Source organism: Pipistrellus hanaki (assembly GCF_964339955.1).
Source record: "Pipistrellus hanaki genome assembly, chromosome: 13".
Classification (NCBI taxonomy): Eukaryota; Metazoa; Chordata; class Mammalia; order Chiroptera; family Vespertilionidae; genus Pipistrellus; species Pipistrellus hanaki.
The window spans coordinates 36828663-36843774 of record NC_140515.1 but is presented as its reverse complement, the minus strand read 5'-3'; the positions used below and the strand labels follow the sequence as shown (position 1 = coordinate 36843774).

At 45.9% G+C, this 15112-nt stretch overlaps 1 protein-coding gene across 4 annotated transcripts in view; it reads right to left on the bottom strand.

The window, feature by feature from the left end:
• CPNE4 (copine 4) overlaps window positions 1-15112 on the bottom strand; it is a 335819-nt gene that overhangs the window by 305502 nt on the left and 15205 nt on the right. Inside the window, exon 1 of one of the 4 annotated variants that reach the window (XM_084902136.1) lies at window positions 11999-12476. The exons of 2 other annotated variants lie outside the window; for them this stretch is intronic. The gene's annotated coding sequence lies outside the window, so the exon portion shown is untranslated. Of the gene's footprint in view, window positions 1-11754; window positions 11891-11998; window positions 12477-15112 lie in introns of those variants that run through there. One more of the 4 variants, XM_084902137.1, reaches the window with a different exon arrangement.

Below are 15112 nucleotides of genomic sequence, written 5' to 3'. Positions count from 1 at the left end.
GTGTGTGCTGCTCACATGAGCCCATCAAGTCAGAATTTGAGAATTCTGGGCAAAAGCTCACAACTTAGGAATAGCTCAGAGGGCTTCCAGGCGATGGCCTCAGGAGATGTATCTCAGACATCCGTGGGATGTGAAGGTGAAATGGTGATTCAACAGTCACTTATGCCTTAGAGCAGTGGTCGGCAAACTCATTAGTCAACAGAGCCAAATATCAGCAGTACAATGATTGACATTTCTTTTGAGAGCCAAATTTTTTAAACTTAAACTTCTTCGAATGCCACTTCTTCAAAATAGACTCGCCCAGGCCCCCAGGCCGTGGTATTTTGTGGAAGAGCCACACTCAAGAGGCCAAATAGCCACATGTGGCTTGTGAGCCGCAGTTTGCCAACCACGGTCTTAGACCCTCCTGAAAGTGCTTCTTCCCAGAAAGGTATTTCTTCCAAAAAGTTACAATCCCCTGGCAAAATGTTCGCTCTACCCAGAGATGCTGTGTGCAGGAATGCCTGCTGCCTCAGGTCCACCAACAGAGACGCTTCGTGTCCAATTTCAGCGTTTAAGGAAGATGACAAGTGATCATCTAGCATCACTTGGTTTGGGTTGGCTTATTTTGCTAGTGGCACCAAACATCTGGACAAACATTTTCAAAGTTTCTCCATGAACCAGTGAGCCAGATGTTTGGTGTCAAAAAAATAAACAAATAATCGGACGATGGGCAGATCCTCTTCCTAACTTCTCATCTAAATAAATAGCCGCACTAAGCTTGCTGCACTATACCCTTAGTTCTCTGGGTTCCATAAAAAACAAAAGGCAATTTTGAATTCATTGATCATCAGTTGAGAGCCACACTGTTATGTCAGCTCCGATTCTGTTGATTGTACTCGGTAAAACCTAACGACGCCATAAAACATCCCGAGTCAGCCAGAGAGCGCGCGTCAGTGTCGGAACAACCACGGGCCATTACACACCAAAGGAAAATGTCTGCTAGGACTTTTCCTTCCCATTAGATAATGAGTAAAAATGACGGGAAAGGGCAGTATTCCGGTCGTTAGCCCACGATTAAACCCGATTCAGTTGCCAACATTACATCAAATCTGCAGGCCCTCGAGCCCAATCGTGCATCTACTTTTCCTCCTATATGAGGCAGCGGGAGGCATCTCTCAGCATGCTCGGGCTTCCCTTGTGATGGTAACACACGTCACAGGCTTTTATAAATCTTACCTTTTTCAATGCCCTCCGCTGGGATAGAGGTCCTTCAATGAACAGCAAAGCCACTATTATCTTAGCTGGTTCTGTGATTGGCAATTTAATTGTTGCTTTTCCTTACCACAGACAAATATAGATATAGATATAGATATAGATATAGATATAGATATAGATATAGATATAGGTATAGGTATAGGTATGGGTATGGGTGTAGGTATAGATGTAGGCGCAGATATACATTTACATATATATATACACATGCATAGACATATAGACATACATACATACCATATATAAACACATACATACAAAAAGGAAATTCCAGAGCAGGATAGACTTTCTGTAGAGAAGTCACCATCACTAGAAATATAAGCTAAAGCTTAAGAGAGACTCTTGTGTTTAAAAACAATGGCTGGGAAGAGATGAGAAGTTTCTCATCTTTCATGGTGACCAAAGTCACTAAAACAAATTAGGGTTCAGAATCTGAGAATGAAAGAGCTACTTGCAGTTCCATGTTTCTCAAAAGGTGAACCACTTGGTTGTCATTTCTAAGACAATAAATGTTGACAGATTAAACCCAAATTATATCCCTTCTTTAAAGTTTTATTACCCCCTCCCCTAAATTTTCTCTGAGGACAGAGAGCAGGAGTGAGGGAGTAAGAAAAACTAATGCTTAGTCCCCAGCTGGTCCTTTGCTACTATGTATAGCTTTATCCCCATTGTTACAAATGATGGAATAAGGCTCAGTATGAGAGGTTTAGTAATTTTCCCCAAGCCAAACAGCTACTGAGAGGCAGAAACAGTAACTGAATCCAAATAAAAATTCTTGGTGGGTTTTCCATAACTATTGACAGTATAAAGGGGCCCTAAGACCCAAGAGTCGGAGAACCTCTGGTTTACTGGAAGTAAAATGGTTTTTAAGTTTGTTCTGTCTTCTCCGCCGCCCACTAGTTGTGTAACCTTAGCCAAGTTACTTGGCCTATCTGGTCTTCCGTTTTCTTTGTAGCAGACTATTCTTTGCAAGCATGCTTCCCTACTGAAATAGAATGCCCAGGAGGTCAGGATTGGGCCTGTAGTGTACATTCTCTTCATTCCATCTCTCCAGAGCCTAGCACAGCCCATTGCTTCATACATAACAGGGTCTCAATAAATAATTTTTTGAGCTGATTGGCAGGATGGCTGTGAAGATTAAACAGGACAATATGGGTAAAGTGCTCAGTGAAGCACCTGGCACATGGCAAATGTCATAAGTACTCAGTAAATGTCAGATCCCTTCCCTCACCACTAACGCTGTTCTCAGTCACACCACACAGGAGAGAAAAGGCAGTTTACCTACAGACAGTGAATGCTTAAGGTCCCCAAACTGACAGCATTAACATCACCTGGGAAATTATCACAAATACCAATGATTGGGCTCCCACACTAGCCCCACTGGATCAGAAACTCTGGAGGTGGACCCACCAGTCTGTGTTGTAACAAGCCCTCATGAGATTCTAATTTGTGCCCAAGGGTGAGAAAGGGCTTTAAGATATGCATGGAATCTCCCTGAAGAGAAAGAGAGAGAGAGAGAGAGAGAGAGAGAGAGAGAGAGAGAGAGAGAGAGAGAGAGAGAGAATTTTATGATAGTAGCATATTGGACTTTGATAGCAGCCAGTGCCCCGTATATTCTCTGTTGCTGGGTGCCTAGGATCTTTTCAGGACAAAAGTGGGAGATACAGAAAGTCAAACACAACCAACTGGTCTGTTGTGGGCCTTGCAGGATGGAGTGACTGGTTCTATATTCTGGTTATGCGTCTGGGGGCCAGTGCTGAGCATACTTTGCATTGGAAGTAAAGCTGGCACCAGCAGGAACAGAGGAAGTTAAATCTCAGAGAAGCCACAGCATAACCCTCGAGTCATCTTTGTGTCTAGGAATAAAATTGGTGGGAGGGAAGAGAGGTGGACGAGGAGAGAGAAGGAAGGTAAGTGGTTGTGTCTATAGCTATAGAAATCAACTATTGATTGCTGATTTCTAGTTTTCACAACTCCCTTGCAACACAGCAAACCACTGCCAATAGGGAAATTACTCATGAGTTCTAACCTTTGAGGGATGCCGCCAGCCAATAACAGCTGTAGTTTGAATAATTTCCATATGCCCGCAAGAAGATGGGCACTTGGGATGCTATAGATGCACACTGCGCATTTCAAGGCTCACGGCTATCCTAAGGCGCAGGCACTAGCATTAGTCTCATTTCACATCTGTAGAAATGGAGAGTCAAGAGATTAAGCAGAGGTGGGATTCAAACCCAGGAATGCCTGACTCAAAATGTGTGCCCTTCACGAGTAAGTCTACTTGTGTATTTTCAACCCAGGGAATAGTCTTGCAAATTTAATGAAACACTTTTTTAGATAGGAGCTATGATTCAAAGTTAATGCAGAAACTAAACCTCCCATAATAACTCTTGAAAAGAATCCCATCAATTTTTCAAGTACAATATTATATTGTATTACACACACAATGTTGTGCAGTAATATATTCGTACAACCTCACACATTAACTTTGATTATAGAATATAGAGCACACAGTCAAAACATGGGTACTTCTAATACATGAGAGAAGATGTAGAGTTGATTTTCAGGAAGTTAAATGTAGATGGTAGCCACCCACAAAAAGGCCATCTGCTAAGGGAATGGGCAGACACACAGGGTAACAGAAGCAGTGCTCTCTGGACGAGACAGTTCTAGCAGGAAGTACCCGGAAAAACTTATATTATCCCTGGGAGAGGGCACACCCATGCCTACAGATGTTAGAAGGCAGGGGTGGTAGCACAACCAGACTTTGAGGTCAGGTGAAGGAGGGAGGATCTGAGCCTTCTATAAAGAAGCCGACATAGAGGATGGATAAGAAACAGATCATATGAACCACGGATTTGAAAAAAACACCCTGGTCTTAGAATTTGAGTTGGGATACCCTAGTTTTGAGCCCTCCTCTTCCTCCCGATGTTGATAGTGCTTTGGCATTGACCCCATCTATATAATAAAAGCCTAAGCGACCATTATGGCGGAACGACCAGAACGACCAGTCGCTATGATGCTCACTGACCACCAGGGAGCAGACGCTCAATGCAGGAGCTGCCCCCTGGTGGTCAATGCATTCCCACAGGGGAAGCGCCACTCAGCCAGAAGCCGGGTTCATGGCTGGCAAGCATAGCGGCGGTGGCAGTGCTAAGGGGCAGCAAGTGGAGTGGTAAGGAGCAGCAAGCAGGTGGGCAGTAAGGAGAGAGGGGTCCTGGTCTTCAAGAGGGCGCAGGCCACGCTGAAGAAAGCCCCCCTCCCGTGCATGAATTTTGTGCACTGGGCCTCTAGTCCATTATAAAATGGGACTAATAATATCAGATCCACAGAATATGTATTTGTAGTGATTGTATAGTGTTTAGGCTTATGTAGTGCAATAATTTTATTTCTTCTGCAAGATAAATATGTATTATCTGAAATAAATTAAAATCACTTTTTTAAAGTTTTATTACACTCCGCCCCCCACCTTAAATATTCTCTGAGGACAGAAAGCAGGAGTGAGGGGGTAAGAAAAACTAATGCTTAGTGCACACCTATGTTGCTGGTCCTTTGTTACTCTATATAGCTTTACCCCCATTGTTACAAAGTAAATTTTCCCAAAGCCAAATGGCTACTGAGTGGCAGAACCAGGATTTGAATCACGGCTGGTTACCTTCTAAGCTTACACCATAATCATAACAAAACTTGACAAATACCTGTCTTTAGCAAAATGCTTTATCACCTAGGGGTTTCTTGGCACTTTCATGAAAAAGAGTAAGGAAGAAAGAAATAGCATTGATCATGAAGTCAACCAAGATTGCTTGGGCAACCACTAGATGCCTAGCCCTGTTTGGGTTCAGTCACGAACAAAACAGGAAGAGTCCTTTTCACATGAAGGGCCCAAGGACCCCCAACCAGCACCAGTGGTGATTCCACCTTGCTGACTGCCTCACCTGGAAACTGGGAAAGGGTCTGCCTAATTGGGTGCCACTGTCCAGCTCTCAGAGTCTCTGATTCCATCGAAGACACTTATTGTCCTGTCCCTTTAAAATTCATTCAGGCCATGAGCTGCCCCCAAAACCAACGATTTCCACGCTTTCTCTCTAATCAGGCCTTTCCTCCAACATGATTCACACTCAATCAAGTCACAGGATTTATGGATCCAACTGGGCTCCTCAGGAGCTTTGCCATCTACCTGGCCAGATAGAATCAGCACGCCTGCCCCAGGGTGCCCATCCGGAGTTCACATCAACACAATCTCAGGCACCAGCGTCCCCGACTGATGCATTTTGTCGCTGACTTCAAATCAGGCAGCCACGTGTCCCCAGTGCCGACTAATAAACTAAAAGCTTTCCTGTCGCTTCAATGATGATGATAAAGCATTCCTTCCCACCATTGTACTGTCATTATTTCCCATTTTTTTGTTCACGCTTGTATTTTGCTCATCCATCTTTCAATAGCTTAAAAAGGGGACCCTTATTTAGCAGTAAGGATCTTGCTGTTGTTACATTTCAGTCACGTTCCCTTTAAAAACCATGTTCCTGTTTAAACGGAGTAAGTCAATTGCACGGGCATTTTATCTTTTGATATTGATGAAATTAGTACATACAGGGCAGTGGTACAGGCTGAGTGGATTTAAGAACCTCGATTAGCACCATTAAATATAGATAAGAACCAAAGTGTATGCGGAGCGAGACTCCCCCTTCTTCTCCGCAGACCCTGTTCCCTGAAATACTAGGAGAGGAAGAAAACACCTGAATGTGAAGGACTTGAGGGACCATTTTCCAGGCTCTCTGACACAAAGCAAGTGACTCTGGTATGTCTTACCCACATCGTTCGTTCATCTCTCTCCTCACACTTACCACTGCGGGTTTTAATGTTTCTTCCCACACACCTGTCTGCCCCTCAGGCCTGCAACTTCAAAAGAGATAAACTCCACGTTTATCCCAGTGCCTGGCACAGTGTTTGGCAGTAAGGCTATGATCAATTATTATTATTCAACAAAGGAGGCCTTTCTGTAGATGTGGAGACAGAAGAAAGAGGCTCAGGGGAAAGGAAAGAAAGAAGTTCTGGGAGACTCTCAAGAGAAACGGCACGGGAACTAGTATTTGCCTGCCCACCAAAATACCGGACACTAGCCTGGCCTGTGTTGCTCAGTGGTTACGCGTCAACCTATGAACCAGGAGGTCACGGCTTGATTCCCGGTCAGGGCACATGCCCAGGTTTCAGGCTTCATCTCCCCCATGCAGGAAGCAGCCAATCAGTGATTCTCTCTCACCATTGATGTTTCTATGTCTCTCCTCTTTCTTTTTCTAAATATCAATTAAAAAAAATTAAAATACTGGACACTTTTAAACACTCCATGTTGACAACCATTATTAGTCCCATTTGCCAGATGCTAACACCCTGCAGGGGAAGTGATTCACTCAAGACCTGCAGCTTAAAAACTACAAACCCAAGATTCAAACCAGGTAGTTCTGCCTCTGGAGAAACCAAGAGCAGCCAGACTCCAGATTGCTCAGGCAGAATCCTGAGAGCAGTCCAACTGCCCAGCCACTATGCAACCCAACCAGGCACTGGAACCGCCCACCTGGTGCTGAAGGCAAAACCTGTGTCCCTTCTCTGCAGCGCGGTAACTTGGGCTGAAGTGTGAGAGGTGAGGAAAAACCCATGCTTCACACCTGAGCACCTCTTTGGGGTTCTGTCAAAACCCATCTCTGAGCCTTCAAGTCCCTCTCTTGGTACAGGGAGGTGGGCTCCGCCGGTGCTCTGGCGCCCTCTAGCGACCATCCTCTCTAATGCCAACTCTCTTCCACCCTTCCCTCTTGTCTCAATAGCCCCTAGGGGCTGCCCTGGCCTTGGACCCCTGTGGGCCTGATTGTGTTCCTCCTTGCTCTCAAAGAGAAGACATGAACTGCCCTACAGATGTTTGCAATCTCTTGGATAAGGAAGGCCTTTTAGTCAATATACCTTAACCCTCAGAAGGTTTCTAGAATTAACCTGAAATACTGTATTTTCGCCCTGATGTTTCCAAGGAGAACTGTCTCTAGTTTTCTAAATAAGAGATACCAAGTTAAAAAAATATTGTGTTCCGAACCAGAGATAGAAAAAGCAACATTTTAGAAAGTGTGTTCTTTCTGCATGCACCTTTCATTTAAAACAGAATAAAGGATTCCCCTGTGGGCTCCCGGAACTGTAAGCACTCATAACATCTCTGTTTACATTATTGACTCGGTTGTGACATTTAAAATAGGAAGCTAAGACTGCATGAGCAATTCTTCACAAAACATGCACAGTAACAGGGAAGGCTGCAGACAATGACTTTGTATAAATGTAATCATCTCTATTGGGTAAGGATTACACTGGCTCCTAGAGACAGCAATGTAATAAGTCCCAAGCCTGCTCCTACCAAACCCTCCCATGGATGTATGAGTCCCACCCACCTCAAACCATCCCCAACTCAGAAAACATTTGGCGCCAGAGATTGGCACCACCATGGTAATTATCTCCAGGGAACTTGAGTCTCTCTATAAGAGGATTGACTAATCAACGGGGTTGTTGAATGAGTCCCCTGATCTTGAGCAAGTCATCTCTCTGAGGTTCGGTTTCCACATCTGTCAGATTCAACAGCTCGAGTCATAGATTATCCTCACATTCTCTTCCAGTTCTGAGAGTCACAGATTCAAAGTGATGAAGTTATTCATAGCATAGAGATGAATGTACCACAGGCCAGCTTAGGTGATCTCCCCGCTACCCCACTGAGTGTACTGAAGTCATAGGACTGGAATAAGCCTTCCCAAATTTGTCATCCTGGTCACTCTCAGCTCTTCAAGACTTGCCTTCAGGTCTTCAGTATTTACTGAGCTGAGAGCTATGGTTCACATGAGGCTTTCCCAAGAATACAGCAGCCAAATAAAGGTCTTCCTGGAATTTGTCGACTGAAGGAAAACATACTATGCATCATATACATTTAGTAGTTCCTGGACTAAACAGAAAGCTCCACATACATGAGGTTTCTAGCAGAGAAAAGAATGAAAGTATTGTGCAGTCACAAGCTTTATTAGATATCCACTGGTTGAATTCCATGCTAATGGAGGCCTTACTTTATACTGAATATTTCAAGTACCATAGGAAAGACAGTACATCTTGCCTGACCCATTGATTGAGCTTGATTTTAGACCTAATAGCCAACCTTTACATAAACACTTTATCCAAAAAAAAAAAAATGCATCTGTACTCTAGCCCCTTAATTTTCATAACATGCTTCCCTCAAAAGAAAAACCATTATATTAATAGAATTTTTAGGACAACCCTAACAAGCATGAAGGTCTTGTAATCTGTTCTTTAACATCTACATTCAATCAGGAGAAAGTCAGAGTCGAAAGCAACCCCATTATTCTGCGCCACAAGGTCAGTTCTAATGCACCATAGGATGGTCTTGAACCATGTGACATTTTTAAATGCATTTTAAGTTTTCTGTCTTGATATTTTGTGAGTCTAATACACTGACTACGGTTGCCAAGGAAATATGACTTAGGGTTATAAATGGATCCAAAGGGGCTTTGTGGTTTAAAAAATATATTAACAAGACAAAAATGGAAAGATCAAATACAGAGAACGAATTTGGCTTTTTTATTTTCCCCCTTCAAAATGCATACTGATCTGCAGGCTACGTCTCTGATTAAAAAAGTACGAAGACTCAAGAAGTGGCTTTCCCAGCTCAAGAAGAGACTTTCTCCCAATCAGTCAAGTTGAAAGCATCAGAGTATCCTTCTCATCTTCTGATTGGGATTCAGATCCCTGCGAAAGTGTTGATTATATACATGAGCTGCTCACCTCCAATATGTTTACCTCCAAATGGAAAATCCTTTCTTTATGTGACTAAAGGTGGCCATAATGGTCCTGAGTGTTACACATCAGGGAACTTATAAAATGAAGAGAGAAAGGCATAACACAAACCTTATAAATACATTCAGTTATGTTTCAAAAGATTCAAATGCAGATGAAAATAGAGATTCCACCATTAACCCATTTTTTTAATCCATCATTATTTCTTATAGTCAGTATACCTCTAATGTGTTCAGTCATGATGGTGGACTCAGTCTGAAGATGGGAACAATCAAAGCTGCTGTTCGTTGGAATACTACATAACACATCTCCGGAAACAGATAACATCTTTGCTTCCTATTAGCTGAAATGGGGTTATTTTAGATTAAAAAATCCACAAGCAGATCAAGAAACACTTTAATGCAAGACACTCTTTAATTAAAATCTCGGAAAGCAGGTCCCCTTAAGACAAACCGATGAGTCAAGCAAAATGCTACGTTGCCACCAGATCGCTGGAGATAAACAGTAGTCTTAGAAGCACAACTGAAAAACAACTCACAAACCTCAAGGCCACTATTTTCAAAGAAATATTTAGAAGCTCTAGTAAAGGGGTTGTCCCATCCTGGGAAATACAGTGGACCCCATCTGTGCCTGCTCCCGCTAAAGTAGTATGTCTGGAAGAATAGAAAGGAGGTTGACCACTCAGAGGAGAGGCATAGGTCTGGGACGGCGAGAGCATTCTCATGATAACACATGACAAGACCCATCCATAGACAAGCTCTTCCCATGCAACCATTCAAAACTGCCCAGGATCTGACATCCACTCCTTCTATGAACAGATACTTCCTTTTATGCAATGACCAGGGGAGATCGCCTAGTTTTGATATGGTTTGAGTTTGATTCTGTGAAACCCTCTCAGGATCTTCCCATCAGAGACAATGAGTAGAATTAGGACCCACTTTTAACACAGGTGTTCTAACTGTAACTGCCAATCCTATTTTTATCCCAGGTGTGACCACCTTTAACCTACTCTGAGCTCAACCCTTTGATCTGCTAGGACTTTGCCAGTCTTTCTTTAAAAAATGGACAAAGAAAACGAATTTAACCTAGAGGCAGCAGCTCAGTGAGGGAAGGGAAAACATCAGACGTTCTCTAATTGAAGCCATGGCTATCCTGAGCTCTGTCTTATCTGCTGGGTCTTAAAAAGAAACGGGACCTTCCTAAACTTAAAGGGCATAAAAATAAGGAAAGTTGTTGCTTCTCTCTGACTCTCTGACTCCTGGGAGATGTGCTATGCAGTTTAACCAGAATATATATATAGAGATTCCACCATTAACCCATTTTTGGGGATATATATATTCACTATAATATATCATCCTGGATTCAAAACACCTAGGCTCTAGGAAAGTCTGTGTGTGTGTAGAGGGGAGGGTGTTGTTTGAGAACAAGGATTGCTAAGAGGGCAGTAGAAAGAAGGGATGGGAAGAAAAGAATATTTCATTTGAAGATAAAGTAGTTTTTCCATAAGAGCAGGGTTTAATCATAGTTTCAGGAGAACACGAGTTTTGGAGTACCTTGGACAGCTAAAAAAAAAAAAAAAAAAAAAAAAATGCTGTTTAAGAATCCGAGAAGAGAGCAAGCCAAGAACCACCAGAGCAATGCATTAACAATTCCTGGCAAAGCAGCAAGAGGGGGAAGAGTTGGTTTTGCATAGTTTTGGACGCAGGTGTAAAAGCGCAGGGACTCTCCCAAAGGCACAGACATCCTATGGCCTCCGTGGGTCAGCTGGGGCAGGAGGGGGCTCTGTTATCTTTATTGCAAAGTTTCCCCAGGCACTCTGCCCTGGCCTCCTCCTTCCCTCCCTCCACCCCGGAACCCCCCTGGCGCGCACTTCACAGGCTCCGGGGATGGGATCTTCAACTCAGCAGCCTGCGATTTCTGCGGGAGCCTGGCCAGCTCTAGAACTGGAAGCCAGTCTGGCCAGGCCGCAGGGGACGCGGCCGGGTGTGTGTGTGTGTGTGGGGGGGGGGGGGGTCTGGGGGAGGGGGACAAGGTAAAAACCAACCAGGGCCTTAAAGCCCACCCACTTCCTTCAGGAGAAAGGATGGGTGCTTCTTCCTAAGAGCATCTCTCAGCCTTCCCCTTTCTCCCCACTGGACGGTCATCAACACTCATTAGACTTGGCTGGGCCACCTCCTCACTGTGCCCCTGGTTTCCCCCCTAACAATAGGGGCGTCTGCGATACCACATCTCTCCAGTGGGCTGTGGCCAGCGCTCCAGCGGCCCTTCCAGTCCCGGCCCGGTCCCCTTACGCCCCGGCTACCTCCCTTAACCGAGGAAGGCGAGCTGGAGAACTTGGCTGAACCCAGGGACCTGCAAGCCTATGGATTCCTTCAAAGCCCAGTAGCCCCGGGCGGGCGCGGAGAATCGGGAGGTTTTGCTAAAGGGCTTGGGGAGCAGGCAGAGAAGCCGAACCCAAGCCATTGGGAACCTCTCCGATCCCCCTGCGCTTTCTCAGAGGAAGAGCCTCAACTTCGGCCAGGACTCTGCCCCCCTCCTCCCCCAGGTCTGAACCAGCACCGCCTTCTCCCCCACGCCCCAAACCCCCTCCCCGGACTTCCAGGACCGGCCACTCTGCGGGCGCACCGGGTCCCCTCCGCGCGGCCTCCCTCCCCGCGCGCCCCACCCTACCTGGGCGATCCGGGCGCTGGCAGAGAGGCGAGAGGCGGGGGATCACATCAAAGTTCCCTCGCGTGGAAGACCATGCCTGCAGCCCATTTCCGAACGCCACCCCAGCAGCAGCGAGAAGCAGGCAAACCCGAGCGCAACCCGGTGCAACCTCAAAAGTTGGTCTCACTACGCAGCAGCCCCACCAACACTTTGCAGCCGCGGCGCCCGGGGGACAGGGGAATATGCGGAGTTGGCGGTAGCTTACCTGGGTGTGCCCACCTCCAGGAGTAGAAGGAGAATTCGGCCCGGGGATGGCCTGTCCCGCCCCCAGGATGCAAAATGCAAAATGCAAAATCCGGCTTTTTGGAGAGAAGGTGGTTGGTGTGGAGTGGTGTCCGGGGGGGATGGGGATGGGGGGTCGGGCTTCCCTTCCCCCCTCGTCCTCCCAACCGGTTTAAAAACAACGGATGGCAGAGATGCTGGGAGGAGAGTTTGGTCTCTCCGGAAACCCCGACTCCATTCTTGGTGATTGGGGGCTGGGGAGAGGAGACAGTGTTGGGAGGACGGGGGAGCAGCCTGGTTCTCAGTTAACTCGGAGTAAAGTGGAGGGTCCTGGGGGCGGGGGAGGGAGCGGAGAGGAGCCAGGGAGGAGACGGAGTCTGGGAGGCGAGCCGGGTGGCGGGGAGATGGCAGCTTCTCCGTGCAATTTCCACCTTCTGACGAAACCCATGCGCCCAGCAACCCGCGAGATACGAGTTGGGAAACCTCCGCGCGAGCGCCCCCTGGGGGGTTCCGGCGGTGAGAGCGCTGCCCCGGGCGCGCGAGTCCGCGGCCCCGCCCCGGGCTGGTCCAGCCGCGCCCACAGTCCGGGATTCCTGCTCCGCTCCATCGCGCACACCTGCTCCCTCCCGGGGGCATCTCAGTCCTCCAAGTGCGTGGACCTCATCGCCACTTTGGAGCAAAGAGGAAATATCTGCGAGAGGATGGGATTGGTTTTTTTTTTTTTTTTTTGCACAGATTCAAGGAAACTCCTTGGATGCATGTCAACTCCCACCCAAAATGAAGAGATCGCTCACCTCCCTGTATGATGGGAACCCAATAATTTTTTTTTAAGTTAAATGCATGAAAAAAAAATGAATGGGCAACCGGTCTTTTTGTTCATCCCTCAGGTCTTTTTAAATGCATCCATCTCACAAATAAGATTTTTTGAAAAAGCGCTGAGGGAGTACCTGTGTTTAAAAATAGACATAAAGCCGCTGTCTTGTGGAAGGGGGGCCACTGCCTCATGTTATGAAGCACTTTAGAAAGTGTAGCTTCCCTGTTTCAAACTTACTCGGTCACATTCAGGCGGATGAGCAATGGGGGAACATATTGTGTCTGGTTGTTTCTACAACAGAAGATAAACTAGACAACTCAGCGTGTAAATATGGTCAGAATCACAAATCAGACCTCAGAGTCCATGGGGTTCAGAAAACTCTCTGACATTGAGATGGCAGGGAGGTTGTCACAAAAGGGTAGGGATCTAGGGAGGCCAGAGGGTCTTCACTCTATCCTCTTCAGGCACTATCTAACCAGTCTCCCCTCACGGAAAGCGGTTATCAGCCACGCGCCTTGCACCAACCACAGAGCTCTCAATTTCAAAGTCACAGAAGGAGAAATAATAGGGTGAGGGGCAGGCGCCCCACTAATAGTTCTATGGTGGCAATGAAGATCTTTGAAAGGAAGAAGAAAAAAAAAGCCTGCAGAAAAAAAGATATTTTCTTCCCCCAAGTCACCTCCCAAGATCTTCTAAAGTAGGAAAACATTAAGCACGGCCCCTAGAAAGGATCTTAGGGAGTTGGTAGAGTGAAGCTCCTTTGATTCACTTTGATTAGAAACACTTGAGTCGGGTCCTATGGGTGAGGCACCTGCCAATCATTGTGGCCTTGGGATACGGGAGTACACTAATGCAGTGGTCAGCAAACTCATTAGTCATCAGAGCCAAATGTCAACAGTACAACGATTGACATTTCTTTTGAGAGCCACATTTTTAAAACTTAAACTTCTTCAAAATAGACTGGCCCAGGCCGTGGTATTTTGTGGAAGAGCCACCCTCAAGAGGCCAAAGAGCCGCATGTAGCTCGTGAACCGCAGTTTGCCCACCAGGGCACTAACGCACCAGGCCTTCCACGGTGTCGGAAGCCATCGTGTAGCCCCACCTGATCCACACTGAGAGTAAAACACAGGGTGGGTCCCCAAAGGAAATTCAGGGTCTTCCTGCAGAGAAAGTAGAGACGGATGCTGGCAAAGTCAGCCTATGTTCACTAAATATAAAAATATTAAGTCTGAAAATATTCCTTTTAGGCTTAATGGAGAAGTAGCCTCAATGATTAACTTACGTTTGAGCTGGAATGAATTAAGAAAGATGAAGAGAAAGGAAAGTCATTAAGCGTTTCCTTGCATGTTGCCTGTGTCCTCTGAAATTTAAGTCCCATGAACGCAGGTCCTAGTCTCTTTTGTTGCCTTGTTCATGATTATAACCCCAATGCCTAACACAATGTGTACCACCTAGCAGGTAACCAGCAAACATTTTGTTATATTAAATTTTTTTAATTTTTTTTATTTATTTTTATTTTTAAATTGATTTTAGAGGGGGGAAGGGAAAGGGATAGAGAGATAGGAAAATCAATGAGAAATATCAATTGGCTGCCTCCTGCGTGCCCCCTACCCAGGATCCAGCCCCAAACCCAGACAATGTGCCATGATCAGGAATCAATCCTATGAGCTCTTGGTTCATGGGTCAGTGCTCAACCACTGAGCCACACCAGCTGGGCTGTTAAATTTTTAAAAATACCTTAGAGATCATTTAACGCAAGCCTCTTATTTTATAGGTAAGAGGAAAAAGAACCAAGATGTGCTGAGCAGGTAGTTTCCAGACAATCTGGTAGGCACTCTGTTGACCATCCCAATTAATTTTCTCAACTACTTACCTGAGTAGGTTTTGTTATATCTACACACACACACACACACACACACACACACACACACACACAACTGGGTTTACATTGTCAGGATAGCCACACCAGGGAACACAACTAGTTAATGGGAGAACCCAGAGCATTCACTGAGGCAGGCTCTGAAAGACCAACTCAGAGTCACTAGACATGAACCAGAGAACGGAAGCAACAGAGTGGGAGCCTACAGAGAAGGACCCAGGGCTACCATGTGCGGTCCCCCATGTTTAAAGCACAGACACGCACATGAAACGCAATGCTACAACCTGCGGCAAACATGCTTCCCTCTGCCAGCAGCCTTCAGCTCCCTAATTAGAAACAGACAGTCGCCTGCCTGCCAGCCGGTGTGCAAAGAACACACGTGCAACTTGATGCCAGAAACTTAG